The 13,655-nt window shown below is 41.1% G+C and overlaps 1 protein-coding gene across 1 annotated transcript in view; it reads right to left on the reverse strand.

Moving 5' to 3' along the window:
- Positions 1 to 13,655, reverse strand: part of TMTC2 (transmembrane O-mannosyltransferase targeting cadherins 2) — a 711,043-nt gene that overhangs the window by 449,366 nt on the left and 248,022 nt on the right. The window lies entirely within an intron of this gene.

Raw genomic sequence — 13,655 nt, forward strand, 5'->3', positions numbered from 1 at the left:
GATCTGGACTTTGTGGAGGCCAGTCCATGACTGTCAGCTGTGTTTTTCTTAAATATGATTTCACTGCATTATCAGTGTGCTTGGGATAGTTATCATGCAGAAAAATAAACATTTCCAATCAGGCACTTTCCAGAAGGAATGGCATGATGAATTAAAACCTGGCTGAACTTTCAGCATTTCTGTTCCCATCAATTCAGATGATATCTCCAACACCACTGGCAGAAATGTAGCCTCAAACAAGGAGAGACCCTTCACCGTGTTTCTCAAAAGGTTGCAAGCACTCATTCTCCCATCTCTCTCTAACTCTTCTTCTCACATATTGTTGACGATTGGACCCAAAGTAACTCCATAATACTCATTTCCACTGATCTTCATTCCAATCTTTCTGAGATTTAGCATATCTTAGCATTTTCACCCTGTTCTCCTTCTGCAAAAAGTGGTTTCTAAGCTGCTACCCTTCCACAAAGACCATTCCTAATTAAGCTTCTCCGGGCTGAAGAACGGTCAACTTGGCATCCAGATGAAGCTGCCAGATGCTGAGCTAGGTCCTTGCTGGACATCTTCCAGTCTCTCAAAGAAGAAACTCTGAGAAACTTCTCATCAGATGTTCAAAGCTTTCTTGGCCTCCCAGTTCTTTTTTTGTCCTTGACCTTTCCTGATTCTTGAAATTTCTTTATAACAGCTTAAATACCACATCTTGAGTATCCAGTTTCTTTGCTGATTTCCACTTAAGTGTGGCCTTGCTGATGCAAATGTATGATTTTATGTTTGTCAAATTCTGTGATCTTTTTAAATGGAATGATGTGATTGAAAGTAGGTCTTATTAACAAGCTTCCAATCAATTAACTCATACCACATGTGTATGTAATGCTCAAGCATGTCTTGCAAAAACATGGTGCAATAGACCTTTATCACAGCAGTCATTTTGACATGAAATAGCAGGACAAATATATGTGTTAGCAATCACATTTTTTAGGGTTCCATTCCATTTAGGTTTACGAGAGCCATGTTCCTGATATTGCTCAAATGTAAGGGGAGGTCACACTAAATACTTGCAACTTAAACCTATAGAAGCATTATTTTCTGACTTTTTTCAGTTTTTTTAATGCTGCATACAAATATCCTTTATTTCTGATTGTATTCTAATTAAAGAGACTGAGAAATAATTATATAGGGTCATTATACGAATTGCTGAAACAAACAAATCTAATGGTGGCCTATGTATATCTATGTTAAAGCTGTTTGCCTGCCTTTTTTTTCTAACACCCAAGATCTCATATCTTTGAGCCCTTTTTAACTTTCTTGTGCATTTTTTTTGTATAATAATTTTTATTAGATTGTGTTATTATGAGCGTAACTGTACTTTTTAGTGTATTTTGATGTGTTTTGTGACACTTTTTTGTTTCATGAAACAGTTAGCCAGAGCTCTGAGGACTCGGTAATCATTCTAGCGTCTATCATGATTGCGCTCACGCATTCGCATTTACTTTTAACTTGCAATACGAGCAATGAACCAGAAGCGCGCACCCGCGATAAACCCGTTTTCGATCTTGCACGAAACTCTTAGCGTGCCACTCGTAATCTGGCCCTAAATGTTTTCTTTATATTGCAAGAAGCGGAACACTATTTACACACTTTTAAATTGTATTTCACAGCAAGACTTGCCAGACTTGTTAAACATACTAGTAATTTGTTGTACTCAAGTTAAAAAAAAAAAATCATGTGACTATAGTAAAATGCTGAAGGAGGCAATCTTAAAAATGCATTCTAAGCCATTTCTAAGCATGCCAATTAGTATTGCTCATGTAAATGTATTGTAAAAGGTAATCCACCTACACAAAGGGTGTGCAGACACATTAAAACAAAATTACATATTTTTTTCAGCGATGTGCTCAAAAACATTCTGCTACAAGATATTTTATATAATTTAAACAGAAAAATACAGTATATTCTGCAGCTCTATAAAACCAGCTTGAATCTAAAAAGGCATAAAAAAAAAATAAGACAGAGCAAGCAATTTAAGAAAAATATAGGATATAAATATCATAAAAAAACAATATACACTGTGTATAAGATCTTCTTTAGAATTTCTTTAACGGGATATGAAACTCAAAATAATTATTTTGTAATTCAGACAGAGCATAGAATTTTAAGAAACTTTCCAATTTATTTCTTTTTTCCCATGATATTCTTTGTTAAAGAGAAACAGACGGCTAGATCACGAGTTTGGAGGTCCCAACGCTGCTTTTTAACGCCCGCTGGTATTACGAGTCTGACAGGTACAGGTGTACCGCTCGCTTTTTTTTTCCGCGACTCGAGGCTACCGCAAATCCCCTTACGTCAATTGCGTATCCAATCTTTTTAATGGAACCTGCCTAACGCCGGTATTACGAGTCTTGGAAGAAGTGAGCGGTAGACCCTCTCCTGTCCAGACGCCTACCGCATATAAAAGTCAGTAGTTAAGAGTTTTATGGGCTAATGCCGGAACATAAAGCTCTTAACTAAAGTGCTACAAAGTACACTAACACCCATAAACTACCTATTAACCCCTAAACCGAGGCCCCCCCCACATCGCAAACACTATAATACATTTTTTTAACCCCTAATCTTCCGGCCGGACATCGCCGCCACTTTAATAAATGTATTAACCCCTAAACCGCCACACTCCTGCCTCGCAAACACTAGTTAAATTGTATTAACGCCTAATCTGCCTGCACTAACATCGCAGACACCTACTTACATTTATTAACCCCTAATCTGCCACCCCCAACGTCGCTGCTACTATATTAAAGGTATTAACCCCTAAACCTAACCCTACCCCCCTAACCTAAATATAATTTAAATACATCTAAATAAATTTACTAAAATTAAATAAATTATTCCTATTTAAAACTAATACTTACCAATAAAATAAACACTAAGCTAGCTACAAATATAACTAATAGTTACATTTGTAGCTAGCTTAGGATTTATATTTATTTTACAGGCAACTTTGTATTTATTTTAACTAGGTACAATAGTTATTAAATAGTTATTAACTATTTAATAACTACCTAGCTAAAATAAGTACAAAATTACCTGTAAAATAAATCCTAACCTAAGTTACAATTACATCTAACACTACACTATCATTAAATAAATTACCTAAAACTACCTACAATTAATTACAAATAAATTCAATAAACTAAATTACGGAAAAAAAAAATACAAGAAGTTTTAAACTAATTACACCTAATCTAAGCCCCCTAATAAAATAAAAAAGCCCCCCAAATTAATAAAATGCAGAAGTCCTTCATCCTATCCGGGCAGAAGAAGAAATCCGGACCGGGAGAAGGCTTCATCCAAGCAGCATCTTCTATCTTCATCCATCCGACGAGGAGCGACTCCATCTTGAAGACATCTGGCACGGAGCATCCACCCAGCATGACGACTAACGACAAATGACGGTTCCTTTAAATTACGTCATCCAAGATGGCGTCCCTCGAATTCCGATTGGCTGATTCTATCAGCCAATCGGAATTAAGGTAGGAAAAAATCTGATTGGTTGATTTAATCAGCCAATCAGATTGAAGTTCAATCCGATTGGCTGATTGGATCAGCCAAAAGAATGCGAGGTCAATTCTATTGGCTTGATCCAATGGTGGATGGATGCTGGATGGATGCTCCGCGCCGGATGTCTTCAAGATGGAGTCGCTCTCTCGTCGGATGGATGAAGATAGAAGATGCCGCTTGGATGAAGCCTACTCCCCGTCCGGATGTCATCTTCTGCCCGGATAGGATGAAGACTTCTGCCGGTCTGGATGCCCTCTTCTGCCCCATCGGATGAAGACTTCTGCACGGATCGGTATGACCACATTGTGCCCGGCTGGGTGAAGACGGCTCAAGGTAGGGTGATCTTCAATGGGGTAGTGTTAGGTTTTTTTAAGGGGGTATTGGGTGGGTTTTACAGTAGGGGTGTGTGGGTGGTGGGTTTTAATGTTGGGGCGGTATTGTATTCTTTTTTTACAGGCAAAAAGAGCTGATTACTTTGGGGCACTGCCCCGCAAAAGGCCCTTTTAAGGGCTATTTGTAATTTAGTATAGGGTAAGGGCATTTTAATATTTTCGGGGCTTTTTTATTTTATTAGGGGGGCTTAGATTAGGTGTAATTAGTTTAGACTTCTTTTTTCTTTTTTTTTCGTAATTTAGTTTATTGAATTTAATTGTAATTAATTGTAGGTAGTTTAGGTAATTTATTTAATTAGTGTAGTGTTAGGTGTAATTGTAACTTAGGTTAGGATTTATTTTACAGGTAATTTTGTACTTATTTTAGCTAGGTGGCTATTAAATAGTTAATAACTATTTAAAAACTATTGTACCTAGTTAAAATAAATACAAAGTTGCCTGTAAAATAAATATAAATCCTAAAATAGATACAATGTAACTATTAGTTATATTGTAGCTAGCTTAGGGTTTATTTTATAGGTAAGTATTTAGTTTTAAATAGGAATAATTTATTTAATTGTAGTTATTTTATTTAGATGTATTTTAAATTATATTTAAATTTTAGGGTGGGTTTTAGGTTTAGGGTTAGACCTTAGGTTTAGGGGTTAATAACTTTATTATAGTGGCGGCGACGTTGGCGGCGGCAGATTAGGGGTTAATAAATTTAATATAGTTGCGGCGACGAGGGGGGGGGCAGATTAGGGGTTTAATAAATATCATGTAGGTGGCGGCAATGTTGGGGGGCAGCAGATTAGGGGTTTATAAGTAAAATGTAGGTGGCGGTGGTGTCCGAGCGGCATATTAGGGGTTAATTGTATAATGCAGGTTGGTGACGATGGTCGGGGGCGGCAGATTAGGGGTTAATAAGTGTAAGATTAGGGGTATTAGACTTGGGGGGTTCATGTTTATTTTTCCATAGGAAACAATGGGGCTGCGTTAGGAGCTGAACGCTGCTTTTTTGCAGGTGTTAGGTTTTTTTTCAGACCGGCTCAGCCCCATTGTTTCCTAAGGGGAAATCGTGCACAAGCACGTTTAGGCCAGTCTTACGCTACCCGTAAGCTACGCTGGTATTGAGGTGAGATGTGGAACTAAATTTCTGCTCAACGCTCACCTTTTTGTGGCTAACACCAGGTTTAAAAAAAACCTGTAATACCAGTGTTGGCTTATGGAGCGGTAGAAAAAAAAGGAGCATTAGCACCGCACAGCCTTACCGACAAAACTTGTGATTTAGCCGATAGGTAGGTGCCTGAAGCACATGGCAGGAAATAGTGCTGCCATCTAGTGCTCTTGCAAATTAATAACATTCTTGCAAAACTGATGCCATATGGTGCTCCAACCACGTTCATGCTTCTGAGCCTATGACCTCTAGTTATCAAAGTCTGGCGGACCTGATCCGACAGTGCGGATCAGGTCCGCCAGACTTCGCTGAATACGGCGAGCAATACGCTCGCCATATTCAGCATTGCACCAGCAGCTCACAAGAGCTGCTCGTGCAACGCCGCCCCGTGCTGACCCGCCAGCAGGGGGTGTCAATCAACCCGATCGTAGGTCAAAATCTGTCCCCTCAGGGAACTGGCCGAAAGACCCTTCTCCAGTCCATCCTGGAGAAACAATAGAATCCTGGCAACCTTAACTTTATGCCAAGGAAATCCAAGCTCTTCACAGCAGAATAATTAGGTTCTCCACACCTTATGATAGATGCGACGAGTAACCGACTTACGAGCTTGAATGAGGTATCAATAACTCTCTCAGAAAACCATCTCTTGGCAAGGACTAAGCATTCAATCTCCACGCAGTCAGCCACAGAGAATCTAGATTTTGATGAACAAAAGGACCCTGTTCCAGCAGATCCCTGAGACAAGGTAACTTCCATGGAGGAGAAGATGACATCCTCACTAGATCCGTGAAACATGTCCTTCACGGCCTCGATGGAGCAATCAGTATTACTGACATCTGCTCCTGCTTGATGCGGGCCACTACCCGAGGAGTGTTAATGGTAGAAAAAGTTAGATTAATACTGAACCTCCAAGGCACCGCTAACGCATCTATTAGCTCCACCTGAGGATCCCTGGACCTTGACCCATATCTGGGTAGCTTAGTATTGAGCTGAGATGCCATGAGATCTATCTCCGGCGTCCCCCACATGTTGCATATCTCTGCAAACACACTGGGATGCAGAGACCTTTCCCCTGGATGAAAGGATTGTCTGCTGAGAAAATCCGCTTCCCAGTTGTCCACACCCAGAATGTGGATCGCTGACAGTGAACAACTGTGGGCCTCCGCCCACTCCAGAAACTGAGATACTTCCCTCATTGCTAGGGAGCTTCTTGTCCCCTCCCCCTGATGATTGATGTAAGCCACCAAGGTTATATTGTCTGATTGGAATAAACCGGGACGAACCCAGAAGAGGCCAAGCCTTCAGAGCATTGTAGATTGCTCGAAGTTCCAGAATGTTAATCAGGAGGGCACATTCCTCCTGAGACCACAGACCCTGTGCCTTCTTGGCACCCCAAACAGCTCCTCATCCTGATAGGCTCACGTCATTAGTAACAATCTCCCAGGATGGTCTTAGAAAGGATGTCCCTCGGAACAGATGATCTGGACAGAGCCACCAAGATAGTTATTCTCTTGACCGGCTGTCCAGGGAAATCTGTTGAGACGGATCCGAATGATCGCTGTTCCACTGTCTCAGCATGCACAGCTGTAATGATCTGAGATGGAACCTGGCAAAGGGAATTATGTCCATGCTGGACACCATGAGACAAATAACCTCCATACACTGAGTCACAGATGGCCTTAAGGAGATCCGGAGGGCAAGACATGCCGAAGCTAGCTTGCAACATCTCTGGTTGGTTAGAAATATCCTCATGGAACTCTTCTCTAAGTTTATCTTCCATCAATGTGATCGAAGAAGGGAGAGAAGAGATACCGAATGGTCCTCCGCCAAACAAAAGGAAGGTGCTTGAACCAGAACATCGTCCAAGTAGGGAGCTACTGTTATACCTTGGGTTCTGGTGACAGCCAGGAGAGCCCTTAGAACCTTTGTAAAGATTCTTGGAGCAGTAGCTAGACCAAACGGAAGTGCTGATCCAGGAATGAAAACCTTAGGAACTGGAAGTGGTCCCTGTGGATTGGAACGTAAAGGTAGGCCATCTTCAGATCTATAGTGGTCATGAACTGTCCTTCCTGAACTAGAGGAAGGATGGACCTTATTGTCTCCATTTTGAATGAGGGGACATTTAGAAACCTGTTTAAGCACTTTAGATCCAGAATCGGGCAGTAGGAGTTCCCTCCTTCTTTGGGACCACAAACAGGTTTGAATAGTATCCCAAACCTCTTTCTGCAATAGGAACCGGGACAATGACCAATTAAGGAGGACAGATCCCTCACGCACCCCAGAAAGTCTTCCCTCTTTTCTGGTTTTGAAGACAGGCTTGACAGGAGAAATCTGCCCTTGGGTGGATAAGATTTGAAACCTATCTTGTATCCCCGAGCTATGACCACCAGGACCCACAGATTCTGCACATTCATTAACCAAGCATCTGAAAAAAGCGACAGTCTGCCCCCTACACGATCCAGCGCCGGAATGGAAGCCACCCATTCATACCGACTTGTTCTCGGCAGGCTTCTGTTCTGCTTGGATTTATACCAGGATTGAGCTGGCTTCCAAGTGCTCTTGGTTTGCTCGGGCTTAGACGAGGACTGCTGACGTTGGGACTTTCATAAGGAATGAAAATGAGATCCTTGTCCTTTAGATTTGTTCTTTTTATCCTGCGGTAGGAAGGCCCCCTTGCCTTCCTACCGCAGGATAACCGTAACCGTGGAGATAATGGAGTCCAGGCCTGGACCAAATAAAATATTTCCCTTAAAGGGACCAGGACTTCAGCCAGAGTGCCCGATGGGTCTGTACTGAGGAACCATAGATTTTAGCATTCAGGCAAATAATCTGCATGTCTGCATCACAGATAAAAGAATGAGCAATTCTCAAAGCTTTAATTCTTTCCTGGATAACATCAAGGGGACCCCTCCACCTCGATCAAATCCGCAAATGAGTCGCACCAGTAGGCCGCAGCTCCAGCAACCGAGGCAACAGCCGCTGCCAATTGAAATAAATATCCCGTATGCTGAAACATTTTCCTGAGAAAAGTTTCCATCTTCTTATCCATCGGCTCTCTGAATGACGAGCTATCCTCAAGAGAGATAGTTGTACACTTAGCTAACGTGGAGATAGCGCCAGCCACCTTAGGGATGGAACCCCACAACTCCAGCTGAGAGTCCGGGACCGGGAAGTTTTTTTAAAGCCAGACGAAAGGGAAAAGGAAGATCCAATTCTATCCCACTCGTTCTTAATAATGCTCACCATTTTTACAGGTACAGGAAAAGTTAGCGGCGCTACCCTGTCCTCGTACACTCTGTCTAATTTAGGGATCAAAGGTTCTCAGGGCAACTTGGCCTCATGGAAATCTCTAATGTCGACAGAACCTTCTTCAAAGGCTGGCTCCTTCGCAGCCGGAGGTCTAGAGGTAGCAGACTCCGATCCAGAAACTTCACCCTCTGAAGACTCAGAGTGTGACCCATCCTAGGATACTTGAAAGGCAAACAAATCTAATAAATCACTGGATGTCCCCTGGACCGGAGAGCTATGTTTAACCTTTTGCTTGCGCTTGGCAGGGCGAGGTAAAGCACTAAGGGCCTCAGACACAGCCGTTTTTAACTGCGTGGTAAAGTCTAATGGTAAAAGGCTCACTCCAGGCGGAGGATCAGGCGTGCTATGGGAAGCTGCATGTGACAAAGGAGATGACTGATGGGTATAGAGGGAGTACCCTCAAGCATATCGGAATCCTCCATATCTTGTGCTAACAACAGTAGGACATAGAACAAATTATCTTTTTATTTCTCAAAAAACGGCACCTTTATACTCCCAATGACTGGGGCACTCACCACCTCCTAGACCCAGGCAAACAGAGAAACAAGTGTCTTCTCCGACAGCTATCTCGGTCAGGAAAGAGAAAACAAAAGTGTGACCACACCCGGTCACGTGATGCGCAAGGTAGGACCGCCCCTGCTAGGAGGAAAAGCGTGCCAAGCTACAAAAACTAAGCTAAAAACATGTTCCGTTACCGCATAACAACAGTCTATGAGCCCAAAATCTCACACATAAAGCAGCATAAAATCAAAGTATCACATTTGATTAATCCCCACTGTTTAATAACCTCCCTCAAGAGATATTAACCCATGATTCTATTAAGATAAAAGGAGCCACACTGTGACCCTGTCTTTAGCGTTTTCAACATAAGTAAAAATTGAAATGATGCTTACCAGAATCCGTGCTGTGGAACAGAGACACAGCCTCTCAAGTGTGACAGTCTTGTAGCATCGCTCCTGACATGGACTTGAGTGAAGGAAAAAGCAGACAGTGCCATCCTCTGCCATCCTCTTGTGGACGAAAGGCAAGAATGACTGGGGATAGGGGAAGTGGGAGAGGTATTTAAGTCTTTGGCTGGGGTGTCTTGCCTCCTCCTGGTGGCTAGGTTCAGTATTTCCCAACAGTAAGGAATGAAGCCGTGGACTCTCCTTATATTAAGAAGGAAATTGCTGGCAAGTATTTTAAAATAATTTTAAAAAATAAGCAAAATTAATTACATAGCTTAGCTGCCTGGAGCAGCCAACTCCACCCCTCTTATCAGTGTTTAGACACAGGCATTGCATTTCAACTGAGTTCACAGCTTCTAGGCATGCTCCAGTAGATAATCCCTATTCACTTTTGCATTCTACCAAAAGAACAATAGATATAGATACAGCCATAGAAGTAAATGTGTGGGTGGAGTTAGAGCTTTACAATTCAGAAACTAAAAAGAAAGAGTTCATGAAGAGGCACTGCAGTATAAATTTGCAGGAAAAGTAATTAAAGTACATAGTATTATATTTAGTCTCTATCCCAACTTGTTTTATGTCCCTTTAATGTTCAGTTGAGATTAGTAACTTTTTATTATCAACCCAAGATAAATAAAGACATTTGTCTGTGTCTGGGAATAAGTGCTGGCTCTACAACTAGAACAAGGTAGGACAATGAGAGCCAGGAAGTACTTGACAGGGGCAACACATAGGGAGAGTATATTCTGGATAATAGTGTTTTTTAAGAGATACCCATCTTCATGTTCCCATGTTAATTTTCAATCTGCTGTAACCCATAACCCCTTAACCCAATTGGACATATATATATATATATATATATATATATATATATATATATATAATATATATATATATCGTACCGCATGACATATATATGTCAGAGCTGCAGGAAGCTCCAGCAGTCTTGGCTGTTAAATTACAGCTAAGAGCTGAAGTTCCTGAGCTCCAGGCATCTGCCAGCATATGGGACCAGAACACTATCCGGTTCCATTTAAAGGCAGATGCTAGATTGTATACACTGTCTGTGTTACTGTGTGTAGCAATCATCTGCTGATGCTGGCGGAGTGGGGGGAGGGAAACCAGGAGGCGGAAGGGTGGCATAGCATTGCAGGGGGGAGGGTGAGAGGAGGGACCATCCCTTTTATTTGATGCGGTGGGGGGTAGCAGGGAGGGTCCAGCCCTCTGATCTAATGTGGTGGGAGGGTTAGAGGAAAGGACCAGCCCTATGGTCTTATGCGGTGGGGAGATAGAAGGGGAGGGACCATGCTCTCTGATCTGATGCAGTGGTTGGGAGGGACCATGCCCTCATATGATGCTTGGGAGGAGGGAGGGAACAACCATTGCCCTTATATTATGCTTGGAAGCGGGGGAGGGACCGAACATGCCCTCATATGATTCTTGGGAGGGAGGGGACCATGATCTCATAGGATACTTGGGAGGTGGAGGGGACTGATGCCCTCACATGATGATTGGTGGTGGGAAAGAGGGTACCACTTCCTCACATTAATGATTAGGTGGAGGGGACCAGCCTTCACAGTGATGCTTGAGTGGGAGGAACCCCTCACACTGATGTTTGGATGGGAAGGATTGCCCCTCACACTGATGTTTGGATGGGTGGGAGGGACCCTCAGTACAGGAAAGATCTTTGAGTGGGAGGGACCCTACATAAAGAAAAAATGTTTGGTGAGGGCCCTACCTACAGTTTTGAAGGTCAATTTTAAAAAGTGTGAGTCATTATGTCATTCCAAATGGCCCTGCACACCTTTGCCATAATGTGTCCTAAAAATCATCTTTCAGTAGTGTGGTGCACAGATGCAATTAGTGGCTTTCTGATCACCAGAAATCATCAATGGTAAACCCAAAAATGTCTACTTATTCTAAACACAGGGGATGCTAGAGAAGTTTTTGCAAGCATGTGTCTTATGACTGCATAAGTTATATGTAAATAATATATGTGAGAATCCCAAAGGTTTGTGAAAAAGTTAATGATTTTTTTTATATATATGATCGGTATTTAGCATACATCTAAAATATGCCAAATGGGCTATTATATATATATATAATATATATATATACATGATACACACACAGTAGTTTTGGTGGTCAATTTTGAGAATTTGGACAGTTCTGCTATACCAAATGCAAGTTATCCCCATTGCCTATTTTTATAATATGGTATACAAAGCTGCAGATAAAACCTTACAGTTATCAAAAAACAATGCAAAATATATACATGTGTGATCTCACCTGAATCAGAGGATGCCAATGAACAATTACAAAACAAAATTATTAACACAGCACATAGAAAGTCTTGCACTCTCTTGTAAGCACACAGCTATATTTAAAGAAAAATGTAAGAGTTAGTTATACATTTGGCCTAATGATGATAAGGTTAGAACCACATAAAGGTTTCCTCCCTGGGTACCTAAGCCACAGTAACATAATGCAACTGAGATACAAACAGAAGGGCAACAGACGGCCTGTGTTACTCTTGTTTGTATCTCAGTACAGAATGTGGTTGTGTGCTTGAAAAGAGTTCCAGACTTTCTATGTGGTATGTGTGTGTGTATGTGTATAGATAGATAGATGATAGATAGATGGATAGATAGATAGATAGATAGATAGATAGATAGATTCAGTGAAACATACTCTCACTCCATTCCAAACAACTTGAAGGTGCTGAACGGATATTTTCTCTAAATACAATGGACCCAACACTCACTCTTCATCTGTGTTTTTATTAGTGACGTTTCGGGAACAACCTTCCCCTTCCTCAGAAGAAGAAGGTTCTTACGAAGGGGAAGGTGGTTACCTGGTATCTAGCATCAAACATTCAATCAAGTTGAAATTACAACATATAACACACACCAACATCCCTATCAATATGGAGGCTATCTAACATACAGTGTTCACAACCAAATGTATACATTACTGATCTAACATAGTCCAACACCTAAATCATTCAATTGATTCACAAGCACAACCTGCTCATCAACCAAGTAAAAATGCTGCTACCTTAAACACCCACTCCTTCAGGTGCATGCTAACCCACATCACTGTGAGAAACATATATACACAGATACAGTAACATATTAACAGAGAATGTATCCATCTGCAACATCATAACCACATGTATAACCACCTCAAAACTTACTTGTTAAGAACATAAATGAACATCATAGAGCGGTATCTATGCCACACTCCCGTCTGCTGGCGTTCACACAAGCCATGCATTTATCTTAACCGCCACAAAGCTAAATACACAATTTTCCCTAATGAAAAGGGCTTGAACTTCCTAAGCTGTGTGATAACTTAAAGGGATAGAAGAAACCCTTGGGAATCTTGGGATTCTAACCCAGGGTTCCAGGCCCTAATTGTCGGTCTGTCAAGCATTGATGTAAATGACATTAAACATTTAATAAATTATATATAATTATGTATTGAAGCCAAAGGGATTAGTCAGAGAAAAATATGTGGATGGTTTTAAGTATATAAGTTGCTTTTATTATACTGTATAAGTGGTTTACATATTGAATAAATAATTGTAAAATATTAGTCTCCATTAAAGGGACATAATACTCATATGCTAAATCACTTGAAACTGATGCAGTATAACTGTAAAAAGCTGACAGGAAAATATCACCTGAGCATCTCTATGTAAAAAAGGAAGATATTTTACCTCACAATCTCCTCAGCTCAGCAGAGTAAGTTCTGTGTAAAAAGTTATACTCAGCTGCTCCCAGCTGCAGGTAAAAAAAATAAAAAAAAATGAAGAAATGAACAGCAGCCAATCAGCATCAGCAGTGCTGAGGTCATGAACTCTTACTGTGATCTCATGAGATTTGACTTAACTCTCATGAGATTTCATAGTAAGCTTCCTTTACCCTGATTGGTGAAATAATATGAGAGTGCACGATGCTAGTCCCTTCAGATGTCCCAGGACAAACACACTAAAATGCTGCTTAGAAAATCCTTTACAATGGGAGGTGGCTACTGAGGAACTTTTGAGGTAAAATATCTTTCTTTTTTACATAGAGATGTTCAGGTGATATTTTCTAATCAGCTTTTTACAGCTATGCCTGCATCACTTTCAAGTGTTTTAAACATTTGGGTATTATGGCCCTTTAAATAATGGGCATAAACATGTTATAAACTAGGATTCTTTGCTTTCTCCTTTGCTGAAGCCAGATAGGGACAGTTATACATGCCACTAAAGGTTAAATGTCTCTTTAATAAATGTATTATTGTGGTCACTAT

This window comes from Bombina bombina, chromosome 6, assembly GCF_027579735.1.
Source record: "Bombina bombina isolate aBomBom1 chromosome 6, aBomBom1.pri, whole genome shotgun sequence".
NCBI classification, from domain to species: domain Eukaryota; kingdom Metazoa; phylum Chordata; class Amphibia; order Anura; family Bombinatoridae; genus Bombina; species Bombina bombina.